Genomic DNA, 16,955 nt, shown 5'->3' with positions numbered 1-16,955 from the left:
TGGAGAAAAGTTAATCCTTCAGAATGGAATCAATTATTTATTTGTTTCACCACCAGCTTTACCTACCTTTCCATGCACAAAAACAGATAACATTTCAATTTGGCTAGACAGACAGGTCCGTATTCTGCCTTGACTTTCATTTTAGGTAACTGAATGGAGGTTGCACTGAGCATAAATCAAAGATTCTGAGCAATGCTACCTGTTTAGTCTTCTATAACATTTGTTTAAAAGAATAGAAAAACAACCTGGTGAAGTCTTCTATCAGCACAAATAAAAAACTTAGCGTGTCTGATCATACAGATCTGATTTTATTTTGTCTTTGTTCCACACAGAAGCAGGGTTATCAAACAGCCTTTTATTGTGTACTTGCACAAAAGTCATTCCAGGCAAGAAATCTCTTTTTATTAACGTTTTTATTATGTCAGACTTGAACAAGCGCAGCCAGTTCAATAGACAAAAAACAAAACAAAACAAAGCAAAACAAAACAAAAAAAAAAGTGCCCCAGATCCTTCTAACATTTCGATGCCTCAGAAGAACACTGCAGTTTATGCCAGTATAAAGAAGAAAGGATTCTATAATCTATGCTACTACCTGAAACAAGTGAGGACTGTCTCTGGTGAGGCCAAATACACTGGTAAGTTTCCAGAAGAACATTTATACTTGTTACGATGCCATACATATAGTTCTACAATAAAAACATATGTATAACACCTGTCTATTTCTTGTCTTTAGCATATGCTGTGTAATCTGCTCTTTCCTCAGTAACCCTTGCCTACATTATTTTAACACTCCTGCTTCAAATGGGGCAGACAGGGATTGTGAGGGCACTGGATTTTGTTTATTTATTTATTTGTTGTCATTTTTGTTTGTTTGTTTTTAAAGTTTAAACCTCTGACCCTCATTTTCCCATGTTGAGATGCCTGGAAATATGCAGTCAGGTTTAGAGTGCTACAGCAATATTTCTGCTATACTTACGCTGTACAGCTATAGTAAAGCTCCTAAAATTCAAGCACTTAAATTGTCTTGACATTTGCCATATCTCATGAGGAATGAAGCATGAGTTATGTTGACAAAAGATCTTTGTGACAGAAATCCCTATATTGAGCAAAAACACCAAGTTCAATTATTTTTGCATACCAGGGTTTGATCTATGATTCTAATAATCCCCTGCTTGATCTTAGTTGCTCAGAGTAATAGCAAATTATGCAAGGCACAGGTTGTCCCTTTGGCAACTAATGCTGACAATCAAAAATATATGGTGCATTAAAGGTTAGAATTTCATTTTTCAGTCTACACAAGAGCAAAATGTGCTTTGTAAACACATGCAAAAAGTTGGCAGACAACTGTTACAGGAGCTGAGTTGCGCAAGATGTCATGCTGAGCTCTCTGAACCTGTGTTATGCCTATGTGCTATAGGTCTCCTGTACTTACTCTTTGTCCATGTTCGGTAGGAGATCCTTTCAGGAAGTTGATGAGAACCTATATTTTGTTTTAAGAATTATTACTGTTATTATTAAAACCAAGCACTGAGACCAGCAACTAGTTGTGACATGTAATACCACATGGATGGGATTTTCCTGGATGTTGGATATGAAGCAGGAATGAAAAGGTTGTATGATTTGCCTACCTGCAGCCTTCTCTGACTGACAGACCACAATACAGAAATGCACATCCTAGAGCTCTGTTCTTACAAATGCTACCAATATTTTATAGAGATGCATAAGACACCAAAACACAATTTTTTAATTACTGTAAAGGTTCAAGGCGAAGCCAACTGCCACTGAGGGACTCCATCTCTGTACAAAGCTGTCCCACAAACCTCAAGCTCCTCTCTCACACAGGTACCTACCTAATTGCAAGCCCCGGGGCCGAAGCAAACCCCTTTGTGCATGTTTTTTGTTACTCTGTGGTGTCAACTGACCTGGGTTCTCTCCGGGGTTGGAGAGGGACAAACATCACTGTTTCCTCAGCACAGCTGTGACCTATTTGCTGATCATACAGCACAATCCAGTTATACACTGATCTCCCCCAGCTTCATAAAGCATACAGAGGAGAGAGCCTGTTTCAGAAAGAGTGATAGCAGGCAGAGGCAAAGAGCTCCTAAGTGGGCATCAAAGCACTTTCACCAGAGGCATATTCAGCCTGAACTGCAGCTCCCACTAAAATCATTGTCTTGCCACCCTGAACTGAGAGCTGTACAAATGGGCAGTGCGCCCTTGTGTTGAACCCTATTGATCTGCATGGAGCTTTAGACAGACACAGATGTGCATTTGAATAGACCACAAGGCAGAGCTGAGGCTTCAAAGACAAAAAAAAAAAAATTGTTATATTAAAAGAAAAAGAAGAAAAAAAAAAAAGAGGGAGAATGTAGTATCCTACCTTTCAGGCTCTAAACCAATTTCTAAATAATAAGGATTAGGATGAAGACAGCATTACACCTGCAGGCTGGGGTTTCTGGCTTGTGCTTCTGCAGCGTTTGATACACATCATCAGCAGGAGTGAAGGCCCTGTTAGCCCTGATCTACTCCAGCAATTTCCATCCTCATAAAGGAATGCCACCATCGGTACAATTTAAACTGACCACTTTAAATTAACTCAGAATGACAGTAGGCAATATTTCAGGACAGAAAGGAAATACCCCCAATAGAAGTGTTTTGACAGAGAAATACATATATTTTGAAAAAGAATCTAGGATGGACACAAAAGCAGAACACTGTTCCTGCAAGAGAGGAGGCCAGGGTCTAGATTATATGTCTTCTCTGAGAAATGACACTTCGTATAGAAAATTACCTTTTTTGTCTTACTATAGTAAGGTATTATTTTAGTACCTGGACATTCCTCTGTGTTCTCCTGTCCAATTAGAGTAAAGGTCAGTCCAAAATAAGTATAAATTAAGTTTATAAGGGCTGACAAGAAGACAGTAGGGGATAGAATGAATGCAATCATATTAATTCTGGGTAATGCTTTCCCACACATTAGCAATTCAGTTGTTGTGTTCAGAATGAAAATTAAAATAAAAACTGTGAACTTAAAAAAGTAGAACAGTACATCCAAAGGTGCAGAAGTGCAAAAGTAGCATACTGCAACAGCATGCTGATATTACCAAAAGTAACAATATGGGATGAAAACTGTTAGCACAGACAATAATGCAGCACAGCTATGGCCCTGGAGGAAGGCATGATGTTTCTTTACAGATTTGTAAAGAGAGCATTGATTCCCTCAGTGATGTGCCTTTGTTCCCTGACTGGTGCTGTCAGGCACCCATTGCACATCCATTCTGCTTCATTTAGGTTCACTCCAAGTCTTCTCTTCCCCTTAGGGGGCTGTCATTGTTAGTATTGCAGGTCCAGTCCTTTTCACTTCTTGGTCATCTATAATCAGTGTAGTCAAACACACGCCAGATAATCATCAGAACTGCCCCTGTGATTATTACTCTTTGTTTTTTGACAAGTCATTGAAAGCAACATGAGAAAGAAATGCCTTTTCTCATTGTTTGTACCTGCACGAATGTTCTGATCCTGGCAGCAGCTTCTTTTATTTCAGCAAGACAGGAAGCTGTGGTGAGTTAATCTGGGATCCAGTTACTACAAAAAGTGGAGAGGGGAAGCACAAGGTCACCAGCTGTTTTCTCCTTAATAGCTGAAAAGTCTCTGTCTCTTCACGCCTGCAGACAGTGCTTTGAGATGTCACTGACAGAGCAAACAATAACATAGAAATATCATACCGGGTCAGAACATTTATTTATTCACCATCAACTTTCCAGTATTGATGGCAGTGGATGCTTAGGGAAAGACTGTAAGAAAATTTTCTTTTAATATGTTGACCCAGTGAGTTCTACTGTTAACTGTTATAGGGAAAAGCAATGCTTTTCATATATATAAATTACTGTCTTGAAAAGTCTGTTTTACCCTGTGCTTATTTCTAAGCAAAAATGAATTTTTTTCACCCCTTATCTTCACTATACCTTTCGGTACAATGAACGTCTATCATTCTGCATTCAGTTTTCTCTTTTCCAAGCTGAAGAATGCTAGTTTATCTAGTTTTCCTCACAATTACTTCTCCTATTTCTCTTCACTTTTTTTTTTTTTTAATCTAAGTACTATTTTAAACATTTTGGGGGCTATCAATTAAATAATGGCATAAAATACTTGATTCTCTGTTGTAGAGTCAGAGCTGGTCCTGAGGTTTCATATTTTATTGGGAGGACATGGGTTTTAGTCAGAGCAAATCATAGGTAGTCTACAGTGAGATAGAGGGGAGCAGCACAAGCTAAGAAAAATACAACTTGGCAAGAATGTTATTTGTGGTTGTGATCATGTTACCAGAGATATTTCTAAACTGTAAATCCTGAAGGCCGTGATTAGCTCATGTTCCCAGAGCATGCTTCAAAGGAAATACATTGCAAAAGATGTTCCAATGTTGCTACATGCACAACATTAAAGGATGCCTCAAATGGGTTAGATAAAATGGAGAAGGGAAAAGGATTCTTATCCATGGATTAATTCAAAGATCTGTTATAATAATGTTTTTATCCCATGGACAACTTTATAAAGAGGTGACAGTGAAATATGGCTGAGAGCATATATGTATATTTTTAATAAATTAAAAACTAAGAAACAAACAAAAAAACAACCAAACAAAAAACAACACTTGGTTAGAATTATATTTTTCACTGCAGCACTAATCCATGTGAACTCTTTATATTCATATTAAGTGACAGAACCTTGGAATGATCCTGGCATTGCTTCTTTAGGGATACCTTTTGATGTGTCTGTACTAACTGTATGACACTGCAGCAAAACCTTCCTAAAATGTGAGAAATGTTCACACCATGAACAAAAGTTTGTGCAGCTTTTGAACAAAAGTAACAAGAACAAAGAACCCATGGACTGTGATAATGACATTTTAATAAGAAAGTAAAAAAAAAAAAAAAAAAAAAAAGGAAAGAAGAGGGGAAAAAAAACAAACACAAAACAAAAAAGTAACAACAAAAGTAATAAAAATAACAAAAAAGTGATTCACATTGAGATTACTTGCCACCTGCCAACCAATGTTCAGCCAGTCCCCCATCAAGAGCAGCACCTCTCAACCATCTACCCTCATTTTTATTGTTGAGCATGATGCTACATGGTGTGGGACATCCATTTGGCCAGCCTGGGCCATATGTCCTGGCTGTGTCCCCTCCCAGTTCCTGCTGCATCCCCAGTCCCTTCACTGGCAGGACAGCATGAGGAGCAGAAGAGCCTTTGGCTCTGTGTGAGAACTGCTCTGCAACAACTGAAACATCATTGTGTTACCAGCATTATTCTCATCAAAAATCCAAAACAGAGTGTCATACCATCTACTAGGAAGAAAATGAACTCTATCCCAGATGAAACCAGGACAACCACTTAACTCCAGGTACCACACACTTGAAAATTGTTTACTTGGTTTGTACATACACTAGTTGTTACTCTGGCCATGCCTATAGCGTACACATTTAGTTACTAGTTCGTTTAAACTACAAGCATTTTTTTTTCCTTATTTTTTTCCCTCTAAATTTTATTTGCTCAAGTTGGATAAGAAATTCAGTGTTTAACTTTTATGCACTGCTTGGTGGGAGGAGTTAAAAAAGGGTGCATGGGGGGAAGGTGTTCTTATTTTGCTTTTAGTTTTTCACTGCCATAGCCTGTTACTAATAGGTAATAAATTATATTAAACTCCTTATGCTGAGTCTGTTTTGTGTACCCATGACGATAATTGGTGAGTGATCTCCCAATCCTTATCTCCCCCCTTGCCTTTTCATCCTATTTTCTTCCCCTTATCCTTTGGGGAGGCAGAGTGGGATAGTGATTGTTGTGGAGTTCAGCTGACCAGATGAAAAAGTGAGTAAAAAAAAAGTGAGTAAGACCACCACAGCAGAACAGATCACAACCACTCAGAGACCTGACAGAGAAGGTTTGCAATACCTGGTTTCCACAAACAGCTCATTGCTTATAATTGCAAGTCCAACTAATCTTGGAGGAAGGCAACCAATATCTCCTTTCTCTTACAAGATACATAGATATACAATATCTCCTTCCTCCGTACTACATAAGTACACACATACCCCACACATACACACACACATACACACACACAAAAAGTGATTGTGGCGATAGTTTTTGTTTACAGCCACTTTCACTACTATGTGTGCAAATCTTCTTACACATAAACTGCTCCAGAAGCCTAAAGAAAATGTAAGAGTTTAAAAAAGTGTACAGTCAAAAACTGAGATTTCTGATGAGGTTTACAGAAGTATGTACTTCAGATGGGAATCATTCTTGCAAAAAATTATGTAGCTGACATCTGGTCTACAGCATAATTTGACAAGTCAGTGCAAGACTCAGGAGAGAGAGAAAACATAAGTACATACACTGCTAGCATGCAGGATTTGAAAGAGAGAGAAGGTAAAAGGAAACAACTAAAAGAGAGACAGAGATTGGAAATTAAAAAGCAATGAGAGACCAGCTTTCTATAGGGATTTGAGAAGCTGTCCCCCTACAGAGTCTATATGTTCAGAGGATATAGTAATGTGTCCCCAGCTTGATGTACAGGCTGGCAGTAATGGTCAGAGAAGGATGGTGCTCTGGGACATTTGAACATAAGAGGGAGTATGGTTATGTAAAGACCAATGATTTGTGTGTACTGAACACTGGATATGAAATCAACAGACAAGGTTGAAACACAGCTTCTAATAAGTAAAAAGGCAAACATCACACAAGGTTAAAGATGGGTTTAGGGTTTTGTAGTGTTTTTTAAAGCAGAAAACTGAGCCCCTACCAACAGATAGGAAGTGAAGCAGTTGGGAATAGCTTAACCAGAGTTACAATTATTATTACAATGAACAAAATGTGACTGATTGAGTGAGAAAGTTCTTCATGTTGCCAACACAATTGTTTCTGAAAATAACCAAGGCACAAGAGTGAGAAGCTCCTAATGGCCATAAGACTGCACAGAGGAGCAATAAGACTGTAATCTGTACACAGAAGTTTCAGTACACGTCTCTGCTTGGAACCCCTGTTATGCAATCAAAAGAACACATCTATTCCTTATTGCTTGAGGTTTTTGGGATTTTATCTAAGGAAGGGGAGGGTGAGTGCATGTATATAGTAAGAAAGTCATTATCAACACACCATCACCTTTGCAGATATTCTCTTTGAATAGTACTTTAAAAACTTTGCTTGCTACTAGAAGCCCTTGAAATCTTTGTCCTGTAAATCAGCCCTTGAAAGGTTGAATTACTTCATAACAGGAGTATATAAGAAATGACACTGTGATAGAATTTCCTGGATGTCTGAATGTTCTATATAAAAAAAAATGAATCTAACAATACATTTTCCACTGCATTTTTTCAAGCTTCTTATTTGTTGCTGTCTTGTTTACCTATGGCTACTGATAACACCTTTTAAAACACTGTTAGAAATTTGGGCTGGGACTCTGAGACAAAGACACCTTGGTCAGTGAAGACCTAAAGCTCGATTCAGTTGATGCTTCATGTCATCTAACAAATTAAAATTATTCAGGACATCCTCGTAGGATTGGCAGACACGTTGGGATCAGGATCTGTGGAGATACATTTTGGCTCAGCACTTGGAGGCCAGGCAGTGTACACCCTATAATATCTCAGTCAGCAGTTGCTACCTATATGTAAGGAACTTATATGAGCTCCTAATCAATGTCCCTGTGGAATGAATCAGCTTTTAGTCATGGATTTTCTATGTTAAGTGAGCTAAAAAACAGTAAGCTCCATCCTTGTATGCAGGCTTAGATATCATATGTCTACAGGGATCCAGTGTAGGCAGCAAGCCCATGCCTCAAATGAGACATTTTTGTTTGTTTGTTTGTTTTGTTTTGTTTGTTTCTAGTCTTTGTTTATTTTATTAAAAAAAAAAAAAAAACTATTTTTCTGGACTTATCAATCACTTTTCATGACTTGAATGTCACTGTTTTCAAAGACACGGTTTTAAAGGACAGAAAGGACCATTAAATCATCTAATTTCAATTCAAGGAGAGAAAAGACTATAGGATACCATTTAACATTCATCCACCCTAGCTGAACTAAGTCAACAGCCTTAACACAATACCATGCCAGCAGAGTGTTTTTAGCTTTGATTTGAAGACATCATGGGATTAAAACACTGCTGCTCCCTTTAGTAGTTTGTTCCACAGGGGACTATACATCCTAATGGTGAAAATGCATGCCCTGTTTTTATGTGAATTGCCTTATTTTGTTATCAATGATTTTATATTCACTTTCAGTCACTGACTGAAACGATTTAATACTAAGGAACCCTACTAGCTGAGCTTCTGTGCAACTATGATTCCCCACTGACAGCTCATTTTTAAGTTCTAGTCAGTTTGGCAGTTCTTAATCCCTTTAAAATTCTCTTTATTGGTACTTCATAATGCTTTTTTGTAGTCAAGGTGTTATAAGTGTCTAATAAAACACCTAAGTACATTCCATCTTTGGCTTTATTTTTATGAATCCATTTCTAATGATATGAAAGAATGAAATCATGTTTCTTTGACAAGGCTTCTTTTCCATAATATTAAGTTGCCTGGTCTTAATTATATTTTCATTCTTTCATTTTCAGCCTGGTTTCCTACAGAAATGTGATACTGTTTAGTTGTTTGTTTGTTTGTTGATTAGTCTTGCCACAAAACCATGAGCTGTCTGGCAATTTCAAATATATTTGGCAGGGTACTAGATATTTAAAAGGTTTCATGTTTCTGTTAATAAATAAATAAATAAATAAATAATGCAGAGGCCTTTTCAATGCCCCTGTCTACTACATGAGCCCTACTTCTATTAGACATCAGACTTCACAGATTCTCAACTCTTGGCTTTCAAGTCTTCATTGTTTCTGTTACCTACAGAATCTTCTGCTTGTTCTTTGAATCCAGTCTCAGCTACTCATTTTTGCCTAGGATTCCTGTCTGGCTAACTAGGTAAATATCACAAAGCCCAGTTTAATGGCTAACCCTAGGGTTCTTCTATAATTCTAGAATACTTTTGATAATCTCCATTTCAAAATCAGTGTCCATTAACCATTGAATCACAAAATCACATGTGCTGGAAGGGACCTCCAAAGCTGATTTGCTCAAAGCAGATCTAGATCTAGATTTAACTAGACCAGCAGATCTAGTTAGAGCAGGCTATTCGAGGTCTTATTCAATTTTTCATACCTTTAAGGATGGACATTCCATACCATGTTTGAACAGCCTCTTCCAATGTTTGACCACCCTCATAGCAATAATTTTACTGTGCATTGCATTGGAATTTCCATTGGTGAACCTTCCATCGATTTGTGTGCATCTCTGAGAAGACTGGCTGTACCTGCTCTGCATCATTCCTCTAAATAGGTATAGGCATCTCCCTTTAGACTTTTTAAGGCTGAACAAATACAGTTCTTTCTGCCTGACATCGAGCATCCAACCTAAATGATTCTTTGATTCCATTATCATCATCTCCAGACCACAAAACATCTTGGTGGCCCTTCACTGGACAAATTTCGGTATGTCGATATCTTTTACTGGAGAAACCAAAACTGGACACAATATTCAGGGGCTCACAATTGCTAAATAGAGCAGAAGGATGACTGCTTTGGACCTGCTGGCTGCATTCTTGCTAATACAGTCAAAGATGTATTAAGCTTGACAAGCCTGAGAAGTGTGAGAAGTGGGTCCACATGAACCTAATGAGGTTAAACAAGCCTAAATATAAGGTGCTGCACCTGGGTCAGGGCAATCCTGGACATGGGCACAGAAAGGGGGAACTCATTGAGAGCAGCCCTGCAGAGAAGGACTTGGGGGTTCTGGTGGATCAAAAGCTCGACATGGGTAAACAGTGGGTGCTTGCAGCCCAGAAGGTCAACTGTGTCCTGGCCTGCATAAACAGGAACAGCCAGCAGGGTGAAGGAGGTGAGTGTGCCCCTCTGCTCTGCCCTTGTGAGGCCCCAGTTGGAGTGCTGCATCCAGGTCTGGGGTCCCAGCACAAGGAGGATGTATAAGAGCGGGTCCAGAGGAGTGCCACGAAGATGATCAGAGGGCTGGAGCACCTCTCCTATGAAGAAAGGCTGAGAAAACTGGGGCTGTTCAGCCTAAAGAAGAGAAGGCTCTGGGGTGACCTCATTGCAGCCTTGCAATACTTAAAGGGGACTTATAAAAAAGATGGATAATCAGATAATGACGGGACAAAGGGGAATGGTTTTAAACTAAAATAGGGGAGATTAGAAATTAGGAAGAAATTCTTTACTCTGAGGGTGGTGAGGCACTGGAACAGGTTGCCCAGAGAGGTTGTGGATGCCCCATCCCTGGAGATATTCAACACCAGGTTGGATGAGGACCTGAGCAACCTGATCTAGTGGGTGTTGTCCCTGCCAACGTCAGGTGGGTGAGAACTAGATGATATTCAAGGTCCCTTCCAATGTGAGCCATTCTGTGATTCTATAATTCTGTGTTTTCTTAGATTCACTGTTGGTTCATGTTCAATTTGTTATCCACCAGGACTTTCAGATCTAAAAATATATATATAAGTTTTATAAGGTGTCTGGACAAAACTTTCTGGGGCTTCTGAGATCTTACTTTTTGTTTTGTTTTGTTTTGTTTGTTTGTTTTGTTTTCTTTTTTCTTTTTTTTTTTCTATTATTGTTCTTTAATTAATTTTTATTAATGGACCAGAGAACACTATCATTTTGATGCAAGTGATCTCTTTTTTAAAAATGTGGAATTTAAAAGCTATTTCACACTTGTTTTTCATTATCATCATTTGCTTGTCTAAATCTTAGTTAAGCTAGAGTTGTACTGGCATTTAATTTCATTCCAGGTATACTATATATTTTCTAAAGTTTATACTTCAACATTCTTACTGCCTTTGCAATAACTTACAGGAAGCTATTCCTGATATATTCCCTTATCTATTTCTTACATTTGTAACTCACTAATTATTAATAACTTCTCATTTTTATTTTTATCAAATACTGTAGTAACACTTCCCATTCCTTCCATAGCATAAGAGTGAAATTTGGATGACATGAAAGCAATATCATCATACCGTGAACTGTAATAGAAAAAAGCTCATTTTAAATAACTCCCCTTTTTCATCTATATATTTCTATCTTCATAATCACTTGAGAGATTTATAAATCTATCATAACTACTGATTTTGATAAGATACTCCCAAACCTTTTAGCCTGTCTCTTGTGTGATGGACTTCTAAGCCAATTTCATGATTTTCTTCTTGAAGGTGTGTTACTTATACCTACCGAGTGAACTGGATTTTTGACTCAATTCACTTTCCCTTTGGCTGCTTTTTATCCATGTGAATGTCATCTTGTAAAGAAAAAAGAACACAGGAAACAAGACTACAAAGTAATAAAGAATTATAGAGGGAACATCAGCCAAAAATGCTAGCTAGCAGCTTCAGGCCAAAGAAGATAACCTGTCAACCCCTTCATCATTGTGCTAATAATAAAAAGAGGGAGTTCACACGGGTTGCCTTCCTTGAGGTAGAGTTTGAATAAATAAATAAATAATCATAGAATCATAGAATATCCTGAGTTGGAAGGGGCCCACAAGGGTCATCAAGTCCAACTCCGGGCACCGCACAGGTCTACCCAAAAATCAGACCATGGGGCTGAGAGTGTTGTCCAAATACTTCTTGAATGCTGGCAGACTTCCTAACACCCAGCCTGACCCTCCCCTGTCCCAGCTCCATGCCATTCCCTTGGGCCCTGTTGCTGTTCCCAGAGAGCAGAGCTCAGCGCCTGCCCCTCCACTTCCCTTGTGAGGGAGCTGCAGGCTGCCATGAGGCCTCCCCTCAGCCTCCTCTTCTCTAGGCTAAACAAATCAAATGATTTCATCCACTCTTCATACGTCTTCCCCTGCAGACCCATCACCAACTTTGTAGCCCTACTTTGGACACTCTCTAACAGTTTTGTGTCTGTCTTATACTGTGGCTCCCAAAACTGCACAGTGCTCAAGGTGAGGCTGCACCAGTGCAGAGAAGAGTGGGACAGTTACTTCCCTCGACCAGCTGCACCCCAGGATATAGCTGGCTCTTTTGGCTACCTTGGCATAATGGTGACTCATAATAAATAATAAATAAGTAAAGGACAAATTACTACAAAAATTATAGGAATGTGGACCCTAAGATGATTTTTAGAGAACTTTCTCCCTTCCACTTCTCACTATTAAAAATTTGGGAAGATTTTTTTTTTTTTTTTTTTTTTTTTTTAATATTTTCACCCTTAAAAGGAGCATAATGATCTAAGGACTGGATTATTGTTTTTCTCACACATCAAGAGAATATCTAGCAAAGTTTAGTTCTGAATAGAAGTGAATACACCTTCTAATACACCTTCTAACTTTTTTCTGGATTATTCACATTTTGAGAGGTGCAAGAAATAAATTGTGATGACAGACAACATTAATCACCTGGAAAGTGTTTTGAACAATGGTGTGGGGGGTTTCATGCCTTTTCTGTGAAATATCAGTCACCTTTTTCTGTGACAAAAGTTGTAAGAAAGGGATAGATCCTTTCATCTTAGATTATTTTCTGCTCTCCTTTTTTCTTCAGTTGGTTTCTCTCTTTATTTCTGTGTAGGTATATGAATTGCCTGGAAATAATTTTCAAAGCTATGTAGGCATTTCCAGAGCTCTTTTGCAAGCAGTGTAATGACATTTGTCCTACTTTAGACAGAAACTGTTGTTCTGATTCTCTTAGACACATATACACTTTGAGCCCATGCTTACCCGTAGCGATACAACATGTAGAAGTCCTGACACAACCCAGCTCAACTATCATCTAAACTTTTGTCTCTGTGTTACTGATATTGATCTAAGAAATTTTCAGAAATAGTTTCAGGATGTCCAGATATTCTTTTGCCCTATGCAAATTATTATTATTATTATTATTTTGAAAAAGCCTGCTTGGAATGCAGAACCTCCCTTATGCAAGAACATTTTTTCATGCAAACACACACAGATAACTGCATAAACATACCTTCTCACTCATTCCTACCCTTATGATATTGGAGACAGCAGCATGAATCCCAGCACCTATCGAATCAGGCCAGTTTCAACACTAATGTATCATGAATATCACTGGTAATGGTGGCTGTATCCTTCACAAGGTTCAGACTTATAAAATGGGAGCAGAAAGACAGAAGTCTGGAATAGCCAGCCAACTAATATGATATGGCTACTATGATATAAGGGACATGGCTAAGGGCCAGATCCCTTGTTAACCTCAAACAAGATTTATAAAAAAGTCTGAACTTGTTTCAAAAAAATCAGTGAGGTTTTGGTTAATCCTGTTGCAGACAGATCACTAGCAAAATGAGAAATTTGTCATCCACATTTAGCCTCATTCCAGTGACTGTATGGATGGGAAGAGTGTAAAGCCAGTTTGTAGAAATGAGCCATTTAATAACAACGAGCCTAAAACCACATTGAGGCCACAGATTACAAAAGATATCCTGTTTATGCAGTTGTGTGCAACATCTACATTTTCCAGAGTTCCTGTATGGTGGCTCCAGTGACCATGGATCTAACCCTGCTAAAAACAAGTAAGCAATAATTAGTGCAACAGCTAGTGTGCACTCAGCTGTAACATTTTGATAATGCTTAGCCAATGAGGACTCACAGTTCAGTTTGATTTTACTTGCAAAACAAACTCTTCAGATAGATCCATTTTCCATTATTTTCCTGACAAGAGGAACAGATGAGGTAAAATAACAGCTTGCTGAGAAACTACTTTTCAGCTGATTGTGGTGAGGATCCATAAAGACATGATAGGGAGCCTGATACTGTCACAGACTAATCCTGAATTTCCTGACTGAAAATATAATACCTTTGTGGAAAGCATGTCTTTCCTCGTGGAAAGACAGTAAGAGAACACAAAGGACAGGACAGTCAGAAGACATAGATACAAATGTAACATGATAGGCAAGTTGTGCTGCTTTTACTGTAACAGAAAAGTGGATAAAATGCTGTTCATGAAGTGGTAAGTGATATCATTGTTTTTTTAACAACCACCTTTTCTTTCATATGTATCCCTAACTCCTTCCCTGAGAGTCATCAGGCTAAACTTGTTGGAACTGGTCTTGTCTGCAAAAAATCTTAGCCACTGCAGTAAATCTATGGGCATTCCTCAAGTCAAGTCAAGAGTGCTGAGATCTCTTGATTGAAACTTTGTTGGCATCACAATGTTCAGGACCTTACAATGACACATCAGTACATCTGAAAAAGGGCAATAGCAACAGCAAAGATGATGCTGATTACTGAATCTAGTGGCAATTAACAACCTGACTGATACTTGTAATTCCAATTGCTGGTTCCATTATTGGAAAATTGCTGCCCTCATAGGATTGCAACCTTTATGGCAGACATTTATGAAATCTCTTTCCTACTCCTTAATAATTTCTCCAAAGATGGATAAATTATAGACACAAAGGGAAATGAAGTAAACATTCCCTAAGCATTCTAAAAGGAGACAAAGGGAACCTGGACAGAAATTAAATAAAACAAAAACAAAACATAACAAGCAAACAACAACAAAAGAAAACAAAAAAAAAATCACACAAGTTGTTTAAAATAGGACATTTAAGAAACATAGGTTGTTGCAGATAATGGGGACAGTTCTGTGTCAGAAGTTACTTTAGTCAACAGGGTTAGCAGAGCACATCAAAATAAATGGGAGAAGGAGTCAGACAAAACATTACAAGCCATGGAGTGCTGGAAAACTGAATCTCTACTAGCAGACAGTAAGCTACCTGCACAAGATAAATTATAAAAAGGGCAGGAATAGAACAAGAGGCTAGAATAGGCTATTGAAAAATTAATACAATTTAAAGCACCACTCTCTATTAACATAACATCCAACAACGTAGATAGAGAAAGGGAAAAAGACAGCTTTAGCAAAATTTCAAAATGAGCTCATGGATGACTGGGCAAAAACCCTTTTGCAAGTCTCAATATCCCCAGGATGTTCTGCTATAAAAATGGGGAAATACACATAACTGCTATGCACTAGCCAACAGCATTTCAGCAGACATAGTTCACATATTTCAAGTGAAACTGAACTTCACAATTCAGGGTTTGGAGGGACAGCTTTCTGCTCATGATGTATTGCAGTATCACAGTCTTTAAGTATTGCAAGGTAGTATGTGGGCTGTGATAGGTTTACCATGAAAGTTGTCAGCATGAACATGCTCAGTCCATCTGTGCTGCATGTACCCAGAATCAGAGTAAAACAACGGACTTATGTGAGTACCCTGCTTGCCCTGGCATGCTTTGAAGTCCATGCTAAAGATAAACAGGAATGTGGTTTCATATGTACCATATGGACAGTCATTCAGTTTGGGCCTGAACACTGGTTGTGCATATCACAGAATCACAGAATCATGCAATGGTTGAGGTAGGAATGGACCTCTGGAGGTTGGGTCACTTGGTCCAACCCCCCTGCTCAAGCAGGGATACCCAGAGCAGGTTGCCTAGGACTATGTCCAGATGACCTTTAAATATCTCCAAGGAGGGAGACTCCACAACCTCTCTAGGCAACCTGTGATACTGTTGTCACCCCCAGAGGAAAGAAGTGCTTCATCATGTTTAGAAATAGCCCGTCATGTTCCAAGGATGGAACCTCTTGTGCCGTCACTGGGCACAAATGAAAAGAGCTTGCCTCTGTCTTCTCTGCATCCTCATTCAGGTATTTATAGGCATTAAAGAGATACCCCCTGAACTTCCTTTTCTCAAGGCTGAACAGTCCCAATATTTCATCCTCTCCTTTATAGGAAAGGTGTTCCAGTCTCTTGATCATTGGCATCCCTCTGTTACACTCTCCCATATGTAGAAAAGACTGTATAAACCCATATATAAGCCCATATACGCTTAGCTCATGCCATAGAAAAAGACATAGAGGCATTTAACAAGCTCTAGGAAATCTACACAGTGACAAGCTGCAGGTCTCAACTTTGTCCTAGAACACAAGAATACTGCAGTCAGATAAAAGTTGTCCTGACAATGAAGTGGCCTGTCACTGCTTGCAGTGCCAGTTGGCTGCCAAAGTCACACATCAATCTGAAAGATGTTTGTAGTAATAATGCTGTCCCACCACATTCACATTCAAGATCTCACAGGATTTTTCAGTTATTTTAGACAGAACAATAACCTCATCTCCTTGATTGCCTTTTTGATAATTAATGAATATCCTGGAAAACAGAAACCTCAGTCTAATTTTATTTTATTTTATTTTATTTTTCCTACCCCAAATATCCTTGCTATAATCCCTCTACCCTAAGTCTGAAAACGACAAGATGTCTTTACTGACTTAATGGCTAGTATGGAGTTAGTAAATTCTGCTGGCAAAATGAGACAGGAAGACTTATAATATATTCTTGCAAGGCAAGGAAGTCCTTGGGAAAGCATAACCACAAGATAAAACTTTCTTTATACTCTTTGCTACTTATCTGTTGTTAAGAAATAAAAGCGTATTTGATGAATACCTTTTTATCAAGGATTTCAAAATTATGTACCCAGCTGGATAAGTATAATTATCTGCACTTAGGACAGAAATATACCTAACTGCTGTGAGAAAAATAGAACATCTGAGCTCAGCACAAGTGTAAATCCCAACAATTTTTATTTAAAATTATTTTGATAAAAATAACTTATAATTTCTTAAGTTACAAAAATCTAAGTGATAAGTAAGAGTAACCATGTTCCAAAATGAAGAGCAGTCAGCAGTAACTGCTTAACAGCAGAGAAGGCATCATAGTCTGGCAAAGTCATCATATGGCAAAGTTATCCTGAATAACACTAACCCATGACTGGTTGTCATTTTGCACTCTCTTGCAAAAGATATTTTTATGATTTTGAATCTTCTCCTCTTATAAGAATGCCAGAGTGAGCACAAGGCCTTTTGGCTTGCATA

Source organism: Oxyura jamaicensis, chromosome 3 (genome assembly GCF_011077185.1).
Source record: "Oxyura jamaicensis isolate SHBP4307 breed ruddy duck chromosome 3, BPBGC_Ojam_1.0, whole genome shotgun sequence".
NCBI classification, from domain to species: Eukaryota; Metazoa; Chordata; class Aves; order Anseriformes; family Anatidae; genus Oxyura; species Oxyura jamaicensis.
The sequence above is the reverse complement of the archived record's forward strand: the minus strand, read 5'-3'. Positions refer to the sequence as shown.